This window comes from Eucalyptus grandis, chromosome 6 (assembly GCF_016545825.1).
Source record: "Eucalyptus grandis isolate ANBG69807.140 chromosome 6, ASM1654582v1, whole genome shotgun sequence".
NCBI lineage: Eukaryota > Viridiplantae > Streptophyta > Magnoliopsida > Myrtales > Myrtaceae > Eucalyptus > Eucalyptus grandis.
In genome coordinates, this window is record NC_052617.1 from 9,910,771 (window position 1) to 9,929,972 (window position 19,202).

At 41.5% G+C, this 19,202-nt stretch overlaps 1 non-coding gene across 1 annotated transcript; it reads right to left on the reverse strand.

Annotated features, from left to right (window-relative positions):
• Positions 1-925: 925 nt before the first annotated feature.
• LOC104429434 lies at positions 926-9,128 on the reverse strand. The gene is made up of 2 exons (XR_005552272.1): positions 7,826-9,128; positions 926-974 (listed from the first exon to the last, which is right to left on the reverse strand). It is a non-coding gene; the product is annotated as an uncharacterized LOC104429434 (transcript).
• Positions 9,129-19,202: the final 10,074 nt, after the last annotated feature.

The window sequence follows — 19,202 nt, forward strand, 5'->3', positions numbered from 1 at the left end:
CTCTTCGCCAAACCAACGGTGTTCATTCATGGACCAGCAGCAAACAAGTTTATATTCTATGGAGACAGCAACATGCTTGCCAACAAATAGCCATCATCCATTCGCGTGATTCTGGGAGACTGCAGTCTGTTTGAACTCAATGGTCAAGATCACAGACGTGTGAGGGAGTCTCTCATGTCGCTTGAGACCAGAATCACTGAAGCAATACATGGGAAAAATAGTTGAATAAGTCTGGAAGCACATCGGGTTGCAGTGGCAGGGAAAGGAAAAAGTTGCAGTATGTTGATATTCTGTAGAATCTCATTGTTGCTTTGATCTGTTTGAGATACATCAAGACATATTAGATTTTAAGATACACATGATCTATGCACACTATAGTCTCGTATGACTGGGGTTCACACTCGTATTGCCTCTGCATGTATCGACTGTGAGAATGAATGCATTGAATAACAATAATGTTTTGATATTCCTATAGGCATTGCCCTTGATGAAAATGCTTACATTTAACATCATATGCTCTCTTCTCTTTAGTATGGAGGAAGAAGCTGAAAGAGGGAAATTTTTGGAAAACATTCAAAAATGGTAGAGGGAATGTTGTCCATACCAGTGAACTTGCCATTCACGCACTCCAATCGGAGCCTCCGTGCAAGCTCCAGGGTCCAAGGTATGTTGAAGGAACTTGTACAAGAGAAGAAACTAAAACTAGAGCAGCACATTGCGACCTCTTATCAAGACTTAATCATGTGCTTGTTAAGTAAGCACAGTGAAGAAAATGAACGAGTTGTGGCTGACAAGGAAATTCTGCAAAATGTCATGCTTGTCATGATTGCTGGACATGATACCTCATCCATACTTATAACTTTTTGTGCTGCGTCTTCTATATAAGAATGCTGCTGTTTATAAAGCAGATCTTCAAGGTAAACATCCTCTAATCCTGTCATCTTTTTAGATTTGTCGAATCTGCATAGAGATTCCTACAGCCCAAAAGGAAGGAAAATGGAAACAAAATGAACTTGTTCAAATCTAGTTCACTCTTGAACTATGACCCAAGCTGCGTAAGGATAATGAATGATCTCTATCTTGCTGATGGATGACGGATGGCCTGACAAATGTAAAAAAAGTCAATACATAAATTTGTCTGAGTAACCAAATCCAGATGTCAACTTTAATAACAAAGCTCAGGAGCGTCTTCCTTCCCCCTTATTGCGACAATTAATAAGCTTGTTTTGCTATTGCAGAACAAGAAGAGATATCAAAAAGCAAGACTTCAGGAGAACATTTAACTTGGTAAGACCTTGCCAGGATGAGGTAAACATGGAGAGTAGCGATGGAAACTCTAAGGATGGTTCCGCCTATTTTTGGTGGCTTCAGGTTAGCTTTAAGGGATATTGACTATCGTGGCTACCTCATTCCTAAAGGCTGGCAGGCAAGGATGCAAATAACTTTTCTGATCTCTTCAAATGCTTGCTTGCACTATCTGCTATTTATTCTCTCTATCTTTGAAACCAATCCATTGACATACATTTGGTATTTGATGTGTGACTTAGGTCTTCTAGGCATTGAACATGACACATATGGATGAGAGCATATTCCTGGAGCCATCAAAGTTTGATCTTGCTAGATTTGAAAACTAGAAGTTAGTCTGCCATATAGCTTTATTTCTTTTGGAGGAGGGCCTCGTGTATGCCCTGGAAACGAATTTGTGAATCGAAACCCTTGTTGCAATCCATTATCTGGTCACTAAGTACTCGTAAGAGTTATGTTCAAATGATCATTACAATAGGGACCCCTTGCCAGTACCAACTCAAGGACTACTACTCCAGATTGTGCCAAAGATACAGAAATGAAGCACAATCTTTTCCTCGACTATCCAAGACTTTCATGGTGCCTCCTTCATAGGACTTTGCTACATCAAATATCCCCGTCGTGACAATAAAGTTATAACACCATCACCCAAGAAAGAAGCCAGTGGTTGGAGAAGCTCTTCTGAATAACATAGCCAAAAGCATTTTGCCAATGTTGTATGTTTTCAACTTGCATGATGCTCTCTGCATGTCGTCGGTACAAATTTGACTGTTCGCTCGACTCCCCTTTATCCATGCAATCTTCCTTATCTTAGCTCTTCCAACTATCAACGCTTTCTATATTACTTGAAATAAATGGGGATTGGACAGATAAGGGAATACGTGACTTCTCTCCTAAATTCTTGTTTTGATGTTTCCAATTTCGTTGGTTTTGTCTGAATCTATTCTAATTTTCTTTTCTTTTCTTTTCTTCTTTCTTGCTTTTTACCTGGCATAGCAAAATATTCCAACCAAAAAAATAAAAATAAAAAGATGAACAGCGCATCTATCTATGAAAAGGAGATTTGATTTTATAGATAATTCATTTTAAAGTGAAGTTGAGAGCACAATTTATGCAATTTCTCTTTTATCATATGAAATTATAAGATTTTTGAGATCAAGACCAACTATTTCAAAAGCTTAGATTGTTAGATAAATATATAGTTTAATAAAGCAATATCATTTTTATTCCATTTAATTTCCTTATACTTAAAATAAATAAATTCATTATATTGTGTCATAACTTAGCTATAAACTCTTAAAATTTCTCTATATTTCTCAAACTAAGTAAATTCATTTGTTCAATGAAACTTTTTGAATGCACTAAATGAAATTACTCGGATAAAATGAGTATGCTTTTTAGTAAGCAATACTCTATTTATTAAGAACATATATCTTTAGAGTGGAACTAATTTAGATAGCGTCATAAGCTGTATTTTTAAAATCTTGAATATACGTCAGGTCAATAATTAGAGGAGACGTCAACGAGATAGCAATGTACGTGACCAGAGAGTTGACCAATGAACCGCAAGTCAAAACCGGCTTTTGTCAACTCGATGCATTATGCAAGTGATGCTTGTGATTTATTTTTTCAACTTTACCCTTTTCTACGATTATGCATTACGCAACCTATCGAATCTTATAATTCTAGAATTACTTATTTTCTTGAGAAGGTAGTTGGCAATTTCCAAGTTGTGCTTGAGTTGATTGGGACTTTCATGTAGCAAACTATCTTTGGGTCGTTGAATAGCTTATAGCTTTAGTACCTGTGGATGCTATCATTTGCTCGATAATAGTGCTATGCGCGCTAAGAAAATATACAATATGCTAAATGATCGGGTGCACTCTTTTTGTTTGCAGGTTGATAATCAAGTATGCTGCCAGTTGAAGATATGGCCTGGAAATTCGTGATTAGGCTGCCGCCCAAGAAATGGCGTTGTCCTCACTGCCAGAAGGAGTACTCGGGAAGAGTTACAAGAGTGAAAAGTCACTTTCTCAGAATTCCAGACAAAGGGATTGCCTTTTCCACTAAAGTGCCAGAGCACATAAGCAAGCTAATGCAGTGGTTACATGATGAGGTGGCTCTCGTACTTGTGGTACCTTTTATTTGCTTGGGAATAATGCTATGCCCACTAGACAGATACACAAAGATTGGGATATTTTATGATAAGGGTCCCTTCTATTTGCTTGTAGTTTCGTAACAAAAGACGATATTGCCTGGGAATTCGTCAACAAACTGGGGGACAACCAATGGCGTTGTCACTAGTGCAGTGGAGAATTCTTTGGAGACGTTACAGGAGTGAAAGGTCACTTGCTTGGAGTGTCAAATGAACGGACTTCCATTTGCAAGGAAGTGTCGGACCACTTAAGGAAGCTAATGCAGTCATTACTCGATGAGGTGGCTGAAGAAGAGAGCAGAGAAGCAATCGGTCAATCGTCCAATGAACTGACATGCCGATTCTAGCTGAGTTGGCTGAAGAAGGTTGCAGAGAGGTGGCTGAAGGAGAGAGCAGAGAAGCCAACAATCAATTTTCCGTGGAACCGCAATCACGTGGCATGCTGACAGATGCTGAGGGGGCTGAAGAAGAGAGCAGAGAGGTGGTTGAAGGAGAGAACAGAGAATACAACAATCAATTATCCGTGGAGCCACCGTCGCCTTTACTCTTACCAAAATTCCTCGTGCATATGGAATCACTAGAGCGTTAGTTTCATCAGATTTCAACGTGGTAGATGGAATCACTTCAGATTGGCCGCTATATTCACCAGACTGCTCTATTCTTTCTGGCTCTTTGGCAGAGAATCTTGTTGAATCTCGTCAGGTAAATGTACTGGATAATCAAACAAGGGGATCATCATTACAGAATGATTCATCCCTTGATGTGGACGGTACGAATCGTTTGCAGGATTGTAGTCAAGCGGGTGTAGCGGAAGTGGTTCCTGTACTCAGCAATATAAGCCTGACCAACACTGTCCGGAATCCTGATCAGCTTCGCCCGAGGTGTGAGAAGGAATATGGGAATGATGCACGTTCATTTGCTTCACAAACTCCAGTGAACAGGGATCCTTCTGTTGCATCACAGCTTATAACTGGCTCTCCCGTTATTGGGGCAATTGATTTGCAAGTTGCAGAGTTGGCGACAAATACAGCAGGCCCATTATCATCACAAGGTGTGTCTGGATTAATCTAAATTGTTACTATCTTTCCGTTAGATATATATATGTCCCCAGACAAAATCTAAAATATGATTCTTTTTTACACAAGGTATGAACGGGGGTTGTCCAATCGGGAACATGCCAAGCATCATTACATATTCCCTATTTCTGATATCACTTCCTTTTTGTTGCACCCTTTCTTTTTTCAAAATATTTAACTTTTGCAGCTAGTTATTTTTATTGTAGATGTTTTGTGTGATCAAGTTCTAGATGTTGTTTTACCTATGGCTTGGTTTGAAACTCCAATTGTTGATTGATCTCACGTGAATATTTTAGGGAGAATTACCAAAAAGTCCTAAACCTATTGCAATTGTGCTAATTAGTCCTAAACTTTTTTTCTGGCAAATTTAGTCCTAAACCTTTTACAATTGTGCCAATTCAGTCCATCCGGCCAAAATTGGCCGGCCGGCGCCGACGTGGACGCTGGCCGGCCGACGAACAATTTTTTAATAATAATTTTTTTTTCGATTTTTAAAAAAAAAAAAAAAATTCTTCCTATCTTCTTCTTCCTCTGGCTCGGCCGGCCGGCCGGGAGGCGAGGGCCGGCGAGGTCGCCTCGCCGGCCACCGGCGAGGCTCGCCCGCCGGCCACCGGGCGAAGGCGAGCCTCGCCTAGCGACGGCGAGGTCGGCTGTCGCCCGGCCAAGGCGAGGCTCGGTCTCGCCCCCGGCCATGGCGAGGTCGAGCCTCGCCGGATCCGGCGACGGCGGCCTCGCCTTCGCCGGTGGGCCGCGGGCGAGCCTCGCCCGGGGCTAAGTGAGGCCGCGTCGCGATCTCGGCGAGGCTTGACTCGCCATGGCCGGGCGAGGCCGAGCCTCGCCATGGCCGGCGAGGCCGAGCCTCGCCTTGGCCGGGGCGAGCGGCCTTGCCGTCGCAGCGAGGCTCGCCCCCGCCGGCCACTGGGCAAGCGAGCCTCGCCGGCGACGGCGAGGCCGCCGTCGCCGAGATCCGGCGAGGCTCGACCTTGCCATGGCCGGGCGAGGCCGAGCCTCGCCTTGGCCGGGCGAGGCTCGCCGCGCCGGCGCGGGCGAGCTCGCCGGTGGCGAGGCCGACCTTGCCGGCCCTCGCCCGGCCGACCGGCCAGAGGAAGAAGAAGATAGGAAGAAAAAAAAAAGAAGAAAAAAAAATTTAAAAAAAATTAAAAAAATTAAAAATCGAAAAAATAAAAAAAAAAAATTATTAAAAAATCGTTCGCCGGCCCGGCCGGCGGCCACGCCGCACTGGCCGGCCAATTTTGGCAGATGGACTGAATTGGCACAATTGTAGTTTGTGACTAAGTTGGCCAAAAAAAAAAAGTTTAGGATTGAATTGCAAGACATCGCATCCTTGATAGGTTTAGACTTTTGGTAATTCTCCCGAATATTTTATTACAACCAGCTTTGGTGACCACTCAACGTCAAAGCGTTCTGCATCAATCCATTGATCTCGGGACCGCGCATGAGATTCCAACCGTGTCATCATCATCATCATGGAAAATCATTTAGTCACAAGTCGCCCACAAGATCCAATGGTGTGGATCCATGTATCCCATCATCATCACAAGCTCAGATGACCCTGGACCGACCCTGGATCCATGTATCCCATCATCATCACAAGCTCTTGGGAGTTATGTTCAGATGATCATTATATTAGGGACCCCATGCCAATACCTACTCAAGGACTACTACAAATTGTGCCAAAGAAATAGAAATGAAGTACGATTCTTTCCTTGACTGTCCAGGACTTCCACCATGCCATCTTTTCAGGACTTAGCTACATCAAACATCCCAATTGGTGGATAAAAAGTTGAAACACCATTTACTCAAGAAAGAAGCCAAAGCTTTGAGAAACTCTTCTGGACAACATAGCCAAGCGGATTCTGCCAATGGTGTATGATTTCATTTTCTATGAAACTATATTCATGTCATCATTACGAATTTAACATTTAGCTCAACTGTCCAGTATCCACGCAACCTTCCTTATCTCAGCCCCTCCATAAACTATCAACACTTTTTATATTAATAAAACCAAATGCCGTTTAAAAAGGAAAAGGCCTAAATTTTCTTATGCTCTTCCAATTTCTTTGGGTTGGTTTATATCTGATTCAATTTTAGTTTTTTCCCTTCTTTCTTGCTTTTTATCTAACAAACCATAATATTTCAACAAAAAATGATGACAGAGAATCAAATAATGAAAAGGAGATTCATTTTTATTGATTGAATTGTGTAATAGTAATTTAAAATTATTTATATTTGTTGAAATGGTTTATATCTTTTTCAGCACAATATATGTGATTTCTCTTTTGTCCTATAAAATAGGTAAAGACAGCAATAAAAGTACTACGGGAATTTCAATATGATCGGGAAATAAACAAGAGAACTGATTTTGTTCTTTAACTTAATTGAGTAGATATTCTAGAGGGCAGTATATAATATTCTCAAGACATAAATATAAGGAAATAAGATGCTAAGTAATCATTTGCCTTATAGATTGATGAATAATAATAAAATAAACTATGTTATCTCTCCATGTAACAACCGATTAAGGTGGACAATTGATGATTCTCTACATGTAGTTAAATTTATTATTGGGTTATATCAGTAGCTAGGGTAGAATCTCTGAAACCCTAATTATCTCGAGTGCCTCTTTTCCTGTGTTAGAATTCAAAACACCCCCAATCATCACCATCAGGCTAGCGAAAAGGTGATCATTCTTGACATGAGGGATAGCAAAATAATGTCGTAATTTCTCTTTGTTAAGTTAATATTGTTTTACTCCTTTATTTGAAATCTAACATGTAGAAAGTAATTAACTAAGCTAAATAATACAGAGTATTTTGAGAAAGGACAATTTCTATCTGAATTCTGACATGTCAAAACATTGATGCAGTTACATATCTCAGTGTATCACACAGGTCATACTCTAGTATTAGATTGAATTACAGCATAAAAAGCTTAAGCAGATACTTTGATACTCGACCCAACGTGCCTGGTGGTTGTTAATATTCATAAAGAAATAAGAGAATTACAGGGCAGAAAATCAGCGCATCTTTAGCAAATTCAACTTAGAGACATGATTAAGAGGGAAAGGACCTAGTTTGAAAAGCTAATGCAGGCGATTACAATGCATGATATTCTGGAAAACCTTGAGAAGTGCAAAAGACGGGACAGCAGAGACCTCAGTGAATACGAATTCAACAGGCACAGATAGTCAATGCATTTATGCGATATGAACTTGAACAGAAAATTGCCCAAGAGCTCATTATGGCAGGGCAAGCTGGAAGAGGCTTACTCTGATTTGCCCAATCTTTCATCTTTACATCGTCTCTGATCATCAACCATTGACTCGAAAACATCTAACAGTTGATCCAGCCCCTCCGGACTGCCCCCAACCGCCTTCATCGTGTAAATGACACTCTCGAGAGTGGACAAACATCCAGCCTTAGGCTGACTTCTAACTTCTAACTTCTCCGTACAAGCTCATCACCTCCGAATCCAACTTCAGATGAGGCAACAACTTCAACCAAGGATTCTCGCTGTAGATTCTTTTCGCCTTCATCCACGTGCCATCCAGCACAATCAAGTTCCTGACTTTGAACTCAGCTGCCTTGAGTTCGTCAATGCTGAGTGCATTCTCGGTCGGGAACAGAAGCACTGACCCTTGCGGCACCTCCAGCACAAATTCCTCACACTCTTCAGGCTCCAAGCTCAGGTTTGATAGAAGGGTTTGCAACTTCTTAACCACAAATCCATTCCACAGAACATCACGAGCCGACTCACATTCTAATATGGCATCGAAATCAGCTCCTTGATGACCGATTCGAGACATCCAAACATGGTCTATCGATTAGATAATCCCCTTCTTGCCCATTCGAAAACTGATAACGGGTTTGCTAGTACTTCTAGACAAGACTCCACAAGCGCGCGAGTTCTGCGGCACCTGGGAATCCTCCGAAACCTCCCCACCGTTCGGGGCAATCGAACCGCAGTCCCTATCATCCCCAGGACGATAAGCTCCATTCGATTCGACGACCGAATTAGGGCTTCCCACCTCCACTCCAGATACCAATCCATTGGCGCTGATTTCGGAGTCTTGCTCGAGCGGCGAGATCGAGAACTCGGCGCCGGAGTTGACGTCGGAAACGGCGGCGACGGCGACGTTCTTGAGCCCGAGCGTCAAGATTCGGGTGGAATTGAGGGGGTGCTTCCGCTCCAGGCTGTGCTGGAGGACGGTGACGCGGACGGGGTGGTCGAGACGCGGAGATCGGATCCGGGTGCAGAGGCACGTGCGCGGGGGCTTGGAGCAGGACGGGCAAACGGGTCGCTTCGGATTGGTGGAGCGGGCCGTTTCCACCATTTTCGCGGAGCCGCGGCAGACGATGGCGGCGATCCGGCTGGGGAAGGAGGGAGCTTGAGGAGGCGGAGGAGGATGGTCGGGGACGCGTATCAAAACGGGCTCGGATTCAGGTTCGGGAACGGGTTCGCGAATCGGATTCGGGTTGCGAAATGGACCCGCATTTTCCCATAAATTGGGAGATGATTTTTGGGAATCTGAAAGAAACGGTAAGGGCCGGAGCAGGCGGGTTCCTCCTTTCGAAGTCTTATGGGTATGTATCACTTAGACATCCTAAGCTTCGTATCAGCTGCTAATGATGTTGCAGAACTTCACATGAAATCGCCTTCTTAGAATTTGCATGAGATTTGTCCAATTTTAACCTGGTGAGGAACTTTTTGGCCAAAAAAAATAAAAAATTGGTCAATGTTTCGGGTTAGCCAAAGGACGATGGATTTGAATATCTAAGAAACTAGGGGATTGGTAGAGTCTACTTCCTATCTGGCTTAGAATTGAAAGGAAAATTATAAAATTTATTATTATGATTGTTCTTTCCAAAATGTTGCCTCCTAAAGAAAAGAGAGAATCACCTTTAATTTGTTTCTGTTTAGAAATGATTTCGAACATGATATTGCATAAACTTGTCGATTGAAAATGTTGTGCCACACATGTTGCTACTCGCTCTTTTGGATCAAACCAACTTGACCTGGATTGAACTGTTTCAACATTAAACTATTTAGAATATTCGATTGTGCTTAGTGATTTTATCATATTTGGAAACATAGGCTGGCAAGTTTTCCTTTCACCCTTTGTTGTCAAAAGAAGAAGAAAGAATTGCATAGCTATCACCTCTGTTTTGACAAAAATAGTAGCTTCCATGTCCGGGGTAAGATGGTGAAACTCGCAAGGGTTTGTCCTAAGTCAGCTTGTGCTTCGCGGAATGTCCTGTAACCGACTTGTTAGCTTAGCACCCTGATTACCTTATACTCCTTTTCTTCCATTATTATTTTAACACATAGAGAGAAGGCCAATGCCGAGATCTTGATGAGCACTGACTACCCTTGAGCAACCACTTCAACACTTCCTTGAAGAGAGAGGAAACACACCTTCTCTTCATTTCCATTTTCCTATTATTATTTTTTTGTGGTCTTTGCCTTTTATTTTTTAAAATTTTTGCCCTTTCTTTGATATGTCACATCAGCGCCATGCGTTCTCAAATTTTTTAGAAATGTCATATCTCCACTTTCCATCACTTAAATTGAACACATCTAACAACTTGATTGCTTTAATTGAATTAGTTTATAACTTGATATTACTTTTATCATAAGTTCTAGAACTTATATTAAAAGAAACGAAAGAAACGTTGAAGATAGAGAGAGAGAGAGAGAGCGAGAGAGAGAGAGAGAGAAGGGGCTGGTCTTGTGTTCGGTTCATGCCACGTCAGGAAGTTGATAATGTCACTAGCCATGAATTATGGAGGAACTTGATTTCATTAACAGAGAAAAGCTGAAGGACATATTTCCTTTTTTTCCCCCAAGAATGACAGCACGTGTATTCGGAGGAAGCTCCTCGAGGCACGGTCCGTCCTTAAGCCACTTGTTAGATATATTATTGGTAAATGGTAATGAACATCATAGTTTCTTATGGAATGATCCTTGGCATCCTCATGGGGCGGGGTGTTGTTTGGATGTTTATCCTAAAAAACTAATTTATAATGCTGCAATGGGCCTGAACTCTCTAGTTGCTGGTGTCATTTCTCTGACACGTTAGTGAACACCTTTTATCTTGTCGCTTGAGTACAACCCTCCTCACCACTACAGGCCAGAACGTTCTTTGGAGTATCATAAGTGGAGGTTCTCATTTAGAGTGACAGCGTCGCGGATGTTTGCTGTGTGCGTGTCCCCTTTGATGTTATTCAATGTATAGTATATTTGATCATGTGATGATTATCGATTGATGTTTAATTCCCGCTAAAGCAAACGCATTGTTGAGACTTGCAATTTTCCCTATACGTATTTGATAGTCAAGTGACCTAATGACGGTAGACCCTAATCACTAGATCTTGTGTCATTGGAGTGGTTTTGAGACTTTAAGATGAAAATACAGAATTCCATTTTTATCGATTAAAACTTAAAAGGGTGGGAGAGGCAACAAACACTTGCTACCCCTCAGAGCCTCACCATAAGTGTCTCATATCTATTGACTCAACTCCTAGTAATGGATACGGAAGTTCCATTGAGGAGAATAAAAAGAAAAGGTTGAAATTGGATTGAAATTTTCATCCTCCGTTTTTCAGGTACCTCTGATGATATGGCTGAAATGAAGACTTTCCTTAGGAGAATTACATCCTCTATAACACACTTTAACTTGGCTTCCTTGGTTTATATTGCACATAGAACGCTAGTTTATGCGCGTTTCGACGCACTCTAGTGAACATTTTTCTCGTGTATCTGCCCAAATATGCAATGAGTACACTGATTTTTTTTTCTCTTTTTAATGCAAATGCCTCAACCTTTCGGAAAGCTCAATTCTGGTCCGTGTCCCCTAATTTTTGCTGATGCGCTAGAAGAAAGCGAGGATGTGGAAAGCCTAGTTATTTCTCTTTCCCGACTAAAATACGTATTTTATTTTTTTTTTTATCTCTTCTTCTCCTTATTCTTTTCTTTCATTTTTCTCGTCCGACTAAAAAAAAAAAAATTATCTCTTTTTTCCCTCTTTCTTTTCTATTTTTCTCATCGTCCTTCCCCAATTGGTACCCGATCTAGCTGCTGAACCGTTCACACGGACCCAAAAACAACTTCGACTTCTTGATATCAATGACATAACAGTACCATTTTCATTTTTATACCTCTTACCGGCCACCCAAAGTTATAGTCCAGAAAAAAATGGAGATTATCTATGGGTAAACTCTTCACAACTTATCAATGAAATTGAATCTTTGACATTAATTTTTCTTTTAAGCGTCTCCAGTGCACTAGATGAACTTTTGTTAAAGACACTCATGGCATATGCCCTTTTTCAGCTCACATGCGGACACATTTTATCAAAAAATCAAAATGCTTCACGGTTAAATAGTCGGATGTGCACCACCTGCTTTGTGATTTTTCTTTTGCATAATACCTCTAACTTGCATTTTGTACCTGACCCAATCGAGCATAATCACACATTAAATATGCAAAAACAAAGACAAACTAACTGGATCTAATCTGACAAGGTAAATGAAATGAGAAGGGTTGCAGAAAGCATCATCTTCGGTTCAGCCGACAGTCCTTAATGAGTCACTGAAGATAACTCATTTACATTACAAAAAAAGAAAAAGAAAAAATGCCACAGCATTCAAAATCAATATAACGTCCCTTCTGCAAACAAAGGAACGCACACAAAAAAGTTATACCTATGGCAAATTCAGTTTGCAGGAAACAAGCATGCTCGAGCAATTAAAATAAGCAGCTGAAGGCCTTTCAGCAGACTTCTTCGAAAGCAGCATTGAGGAAATCCTTTCCCTTGGCGGATAATTCTACAAAAGCCACTGTTAGAGCTGCATGACTACAAAATGGAATGCTACCTTTGTAACGACTTTTAAGAAGTGAAGGAAATTATATCGATAACTCACATTAATGGGACTTACCGCATCGTAGAACACAGGTACCACGATGGAAATGGAGATAAGGCTGAAAAATATCCTGAGCATTGGGATGATTTAAATATCAGTGTCTTCCACTTTTTCTCATCTTCCACCTTAATAAAAGGATGGTCCTCAATATCACGTAATCGCAATCAAAAAGAGAACTTCAGTATTGGGCATTTGGACACGCATCCATATTTGATGGAAGACATTGGGACTCCGCCCATGCCCCCCATTTCTTTGTAGGGACGGACACAAAGTATTCAAGAATGGTTCGCCACTCATCCAGAGATAGATTTATCATTTTGTCGCAATCACATACCTCAAGAGATTTGAGAGAAATCCCCTCAACCGGCTTAACCGGCAAGTATGGGCGAAGAACTTTGGTTATCTCCTCCATGTTTGCACAACGGTGTAGTTTGATAGATTTCAACTTTGGGAAGTGAGGCAGCCACTCAGGTTCTAGCAATCTCTTCATTTTATCACATCGCACAACATAAATCTCTTCTAGACTAGGGAAGACTAAGGGCAGAGCTGGTGGTGATGTCGTTGATGCTATTATTCCCTCAATTTCCTCAGAGTCAGATAATCTAATCTCTCGTAGATGTGGAAAGAAGAATTTAGACCCATGCCCTAATAGATACGTCAGTTTCGGACATTGAAGAATTTCCAAAACCCTAAGGTTTTGGAAGAGGGAGGGGTAGGGGTTGGGGCGGGGTTGGGGCGGGGGAGTAATGGATGTTGGTTTCTCCACAGAGCACCCGTAGGCTTTCCCATTTTTTTATGTTTAGTGACTCAAGGTTTTCAAGATGACCAACGGCGGGCAAAGTTGTTGTCTTGTCACAGTTAACCCATATCAGTTTCTGCACATCTTGGGAATCAAAATACAAAAGCCGTGCTTTCCCTCCCACGCTCAAAATAGCATCAGTCCAGTCGAGAATAAAGACCCTCCTCTCATAATCCCCGAATCTAGCATCATCACTTACTTTCACGGAAAACATTGGTCGTCCTTGATCTACTTTGAGCTCGTAATAGTGATGGTTTATTTGCTTAATAACGCTCACAAACTTGTTGAAACCATCCACATCTTCAAGGTAGCATTCAAGGACCTCCAATGCCCTCAATTTTGTAATGTCTTCTACATTTGCTTCCTCCATTTTAAGATATTGCAAGTTTAGCATACCCGCCAGCTTTCCTCACGGCTAATTTCTTTATTTTTGTTTTAGTAAGGTCAAGGTATCTCAAGTTCACCAACTTTCCCAGACCATCAAGTGCTTGAAGACAAACACAGCCATAAATGTCCAACTTTCTTAGAGAACGGAGCTTCCCTAAACAAAGAATCTGGCACAATTCCTTACACTCTCTTAGCAATAGTGCTCTCAAGTTTACCAAGTTTGAGATGGAATTTGGAAGTTCTCTCAGTTCACATCCACTAAGGTTTAGAACCTTTAGCCCCCATAATTGTTGAAAGAAAGAGTCGGAGATGACCACACCCTTTGAAAAGGTTCTATTAAATAGACAAGTTGATAGCTTAGGACAATATGGTGACATGCTCAATGGAAAATCTCTGATGTCATTCTCCATAAGAGAAACTTTCTCCAAAGCATCCGTCCAATATTCCTTAGACGGAATCATCTGGAAACACTTTCCTGCTCTTACAATGGAAGTCGCACTCATGATATGCAATGCCAAGTGTCTAATCATATTGTGCATCTTGATCTTGTCCCTATCATATTTCAATAGGCAAACATTTTCCAGTTTGTTCAGAATGGTAAGGCCTCTATCATATTGTTTCCCCTCATATCTAATCGCCAATCAATCCTTGGTCAATAAAGAATTCTATCAACTCAAATTTATCAATCAATTCATCTTCAGGATAAAGTGCACAAGATAAGAAACACTGTTGGACTTCGGGAGTACCAAGGTGATCATAACTGAGTTTCAAATTCATTAAGACCTTCTTCTCCATATCCGTTTGCCACATGCTTGATTCTTTCAATTTCTCCAAGCAATCCTTCCATTCAAACACATCCGTCACTCTCGCATGCTTCTTGCCATTGTTATGATTGCAAGTGGCAAACCTGCACATTCTTTAACAATGGATTCCACAATGCATTTAATTTCCAAATTAAGATCAAATCCAAGCTCCTCCAAAAATAAACTCTGGGCTTCAATATGGGATAGAGGTTCAATTTTTATTTTCTTTTCACAATGCATCTGGCAGCAAACATTGAAGGATCGAGTGCTTAAGACCAACTTCAATCCATCCGCTTTAATAGGGATTCCCACCTCTTCAAGATCAACACATTCCCACAAGTCATCGAGAATTATTGTATACTTCCCTCTTCTGGTTAAACAATTGGACAATATTGCTGCTCGTTTCCTCAAATCCCATTCTTGTATAATGCCCAAACCTAACCCCTTCCAAAGGTCGTCCTGCAACCTTTGTGTGTTGAAATCTTGTGACACAGTGATCCACAATACATTGCCATAGTTTGCTTCCTCGAGGAGTCTATTATGTACATACACCATAATAGTCGTTTTACCAACACCCCCATTCCATAAATGCCTAGTCGGGATATTTCATTCCCTGCTAGGAACTCCAAAACCTTTGTAGTATTTTTCTGAAATGCCTCTCCCACCATCTTTTCGTTTAACAATTTACTGACTTTGGTCTCTCTAGCCTCAAATAGTCCTTTGCCTTGTCTCATAAGGTCTTCTACTCCTCGAGTCAATTTATCCACCTCTTGATGTGATGGCAAACAATCCTCACTTGCTGCTTCAATACTACATATATTATTTCTAAGCTTCTCCACATCCGCCAACCAATTCGCAACTTCCGCGCTCAGCTTCCATAGGGACAGAGATGCAGCAAATAGTAACTCATCCCTTATGCTAGCTTCTTTGCTATATAATAATTCTAGTTTTCTTTTAAATCTCTATTCCCTTCAATGTCGTTGCCTGTGTTTTGATGACTCGTCATTGGCGCACCCTCATTCATATCTAATACTGCAATTTAAAAAATCATATGTCAGAAGTCTCATCTTAGCATTTTGTTGCCCCATAATAATGTAACATGGTGATACATAAGGATTAATGTTTGTAAATAAACATAGACCTGGTGATAACAATGGGATTATCAGGCTTGTTCCACAAGGTGGAATAGGAGGTGGAGCATTATTTGGAGCTTGTGATGATGATGTAATACATGGATCCATGTCTATTAGATCTTGTGGGTGACATGCAACTATGGTCGGATTCTGCTCCGCAGACCTTGTCTCATGATCAATGCATTGCTGTGGAACACTTTGATGTTGAGGGGGCACCGAATCTGGTTGCAAGAAATATTCAAGCGTAAGATCAATTAGCAATGGGACTTTCAAATCAAGCCATGGGTACAGGTCAAAAAACATACAGAACTTGATCATGAAAAAGATTGACAAAGAAAATCAGCATGCACATAAAGTTAAATATTTTGTTGAAAGAAACCGTGCAGTAAAAAGATAGTGATATCTGATATACAGAATATGCAATGATACCACTATAATTTGGAAACTTTGCAATACGGAACAAGATGAATTTGAGTTATGCTGAAGTGATTTGATAATAAAAAGGAAGTATCATCACTGTAATGAAAACATCAATGCTTGCTTGAGTAAGATAATATGGGAATATCTAAGATTCATTCAGAACAACGGTAGCTATTTAGGTAAATCAAGGCATACCTTGTGATGATGAGCCGGCCATATTTGCTCCACCCTCCAGAACTTGCGAATCTTCATGAGTTGCAGCATCTATGTCCATTGATTCTCGAAGATGAAATGAACTGGTTTCAGTTCCACATTCTTCATTGCATCTTTGAAGTGGTTGGTTAGAAGGTGGGTCGGTAATTCGATCATTCAAGGATAATGATGCCCGTGCTGATGCACCTATAGGCATCCATAATTTATAAGTCACAACTTCATGCGTTAGACTCTGATAAAAACATTCTTACTCCACATAACAAAGCAACATGGGTTTTACAAAGAGATCAAGTGAATGATAAATTTAATATGGACTTTGTTAATAAGTGCCCTCTCGTGACCCTTGTCAAACACCCAATAAAGTAAAGTTAGTAATTTTCAATGCACTATCTCTATTCTATTATGTGTAATCAATGCATTGAAAATAAGAATATTTCTTTCATTAAGTATATTTAACAAGTGTGATAGGACACGCCTGAGTGAGTCCCATTCAATATAGATCGATAATTTTATGCCTTCTGATGTTGATGGGTCTAGTGTATTTATGATGTGCTCTGAAATCTGTGATGGGCCTATTATATGTGCTCTGGAATCTAGAAAGAGTTATCAAGGAGCTGGTGGTTCTGTGATGGCAATGGCGCACTTGGATTCCGTTGTGCATTTAATGTCTCAAGGTAAAGAGACTCGGTCAAAAGAACACGCCTGATCACTTGGGGCAAGTTTGGTAACATTTCTATTTAAAAATTGTTTTAGGGAACAAAAATAAAAATAAAAATATTTCTATTCCGGGGAACAATTTTTTACCAGAAAATGCATTTGGTAAATTTATTCAGGAATAAAAAATGAATAGAAACACGTTTGGTAAATTTATTCATTTTTTGTTTTTTTAATTTTTTAATTATTTTATTTTATTTTTCCTTTCTTTTTTATCTTTTCTTCTTTCGGCCGCCAGCCTCGCCCAGCCCACGGTGAGGCTTGCCACCCCGGCGAGGCGAGGCCGAGCCTTGCCAGTGCCGGCGACGCCGGCCTTGCCTTGGCCGGGCGAGCTCGGGCTCGCCTGCATCCAAGCCAAGGCCGAGCCTCGCCCCACGCCGGCGACGCTCGGGCTCGCCAGATCTCGGCGAGGCCGAGCCTCGCCCGCGCTGGCGACGCTCGGCCTCACCTTGGCTGGGCAAGCTCGAGCTCGCCTAGATCCAGCGAGGCCGAGCTCGCTCGCGCCGGCGACGCTCGGCTCGCTTTGTCCGGGCGAGCTCGAGCTCGCCCATCCGACGAGGCCGAGCCTCACCGGGGCCGACGACGCTCGGGCTCGCCAGATCTAGGCGAGGCCGAGCCTCACCCACGCCGGCGATGCTTGGCCTCGCCTTGGCCGCCTCGCCCGCGTCGGGCGACGCTCGGCCTCACCTTTGGCCGGGCGAGCTCAAGCTCGCCTGCATTCGGTGAGGTCGAGGCCTGCTGTGGGCCGGGCCCAACCAAGGCGAGGCCAAGCGTCGCCGGGGCCGGCGACGCTCTAGTGAGGTCACCGACCCTCGACGGCCGATCGCCGGCCATGGCCGAGGCGGGCGACCGGCCAAAGAAAAAAGAAGAAGAACAGAAGAAGAAAATATAAGAGAGAAGAAAAGTGTTTCTTCAAAAGCGTTTCTGGAGCAAGAAATAATTTTTTTTTGTTTCTTATTTCTGTTCTTTTTGTGTTCCAGGAACAAAAATCTGATTTTGAACAAAAACGCAAACAAACGTGCTTTCTTTTTTTTTTTTTTTAATTTCTGGGAATAAAAAAACAAAAATTTCTGTTCATAAACAAAAAAAAAAAAAACATGCAAGCCCTTGGCGAATCAGGGAAGAACGAATTTAGTGGGCGGATGCACTAGAGTGACTGGTGCTCCATCCAATGGGAAAGGAGGCACCCCTGGTGATTGATTGAGATACCCGACAGCATTAGTAGGATTGATATAGGGCGCAGGGAAGCTGGTGGCTTTGACATGCCGTGAAATGGATGTTTAGACATTAAAAAACTAATGTAAACCTCAATTCATAGTTAAGATCAGATCGATAAAAAAATTTCCTTTGCTAAACTGCCCATTTTCTGCAGTACTTTGGAAATGCATACCTAGTGGAAATTGTAAGTTGGTTCCTCCCTCCACATTTGACCCATGGGATTGGCTAGTCGGAGCTGCTCTAACGTTTCCCAGTATCCCTTCCTCATATACACTTTTGTCGCTTGAGTCCATCACTTTTTGAGACATCAGTCTGTCCCTGGCTTCTGCTTTTACATCATCACGAACTTTCTCACATCCCTTAATACCGAAACGTGCAATTCCAGCCAAGTGAGCCTTGATCCTTGTAGCCGTTCCACTATTCTCCTGTAGACAGAAATTACACCGCCACTTGCTACTTTCATTCTGGAGAGTTACATGCTGCCAAAACGGATCCTTTTCTCTAGGCATCGCTGCTCTCAATATCCTATAAAAAGTAATCTAGTTAAATAAGGTATGTTCAGTGGGTGAGTCTTCATTTGATTCTTACAAATGGGAGATTGCAAAGATAGAGACATGGCAACATACTGATTAGGACAGAAAAAGAAGATTCAGATGCGTGTAAGTAGCAAAGAAGCACATCAAGAAGTAGAGCTGACCAAAAATCAGAGACATGTATAGGGCTCGGCTTGAGGAAGAGACGTGATTTTGACCAAAAATCAGGTGGACGATGATAAATGACGCCTCAACGGTGGATTAAATAGGTTCATGTTTCTGCATATGGGCTGACAGGAAAGTCGAAGTATATATTTTACTTGATATAAACTTTTTTTTTTTAGGATCCGCTGTGATAATGAGAAAGATTTCTGGATATACGCAATATATATTTTACTTGATATAAACTCTTTTTTTTAGGATCCGCTGTGATAATGAGAAAGATTTCTGGATATACGCAAAAAACGGTCGATAATATTAGAATTTGATGAATCGGCCTGGGT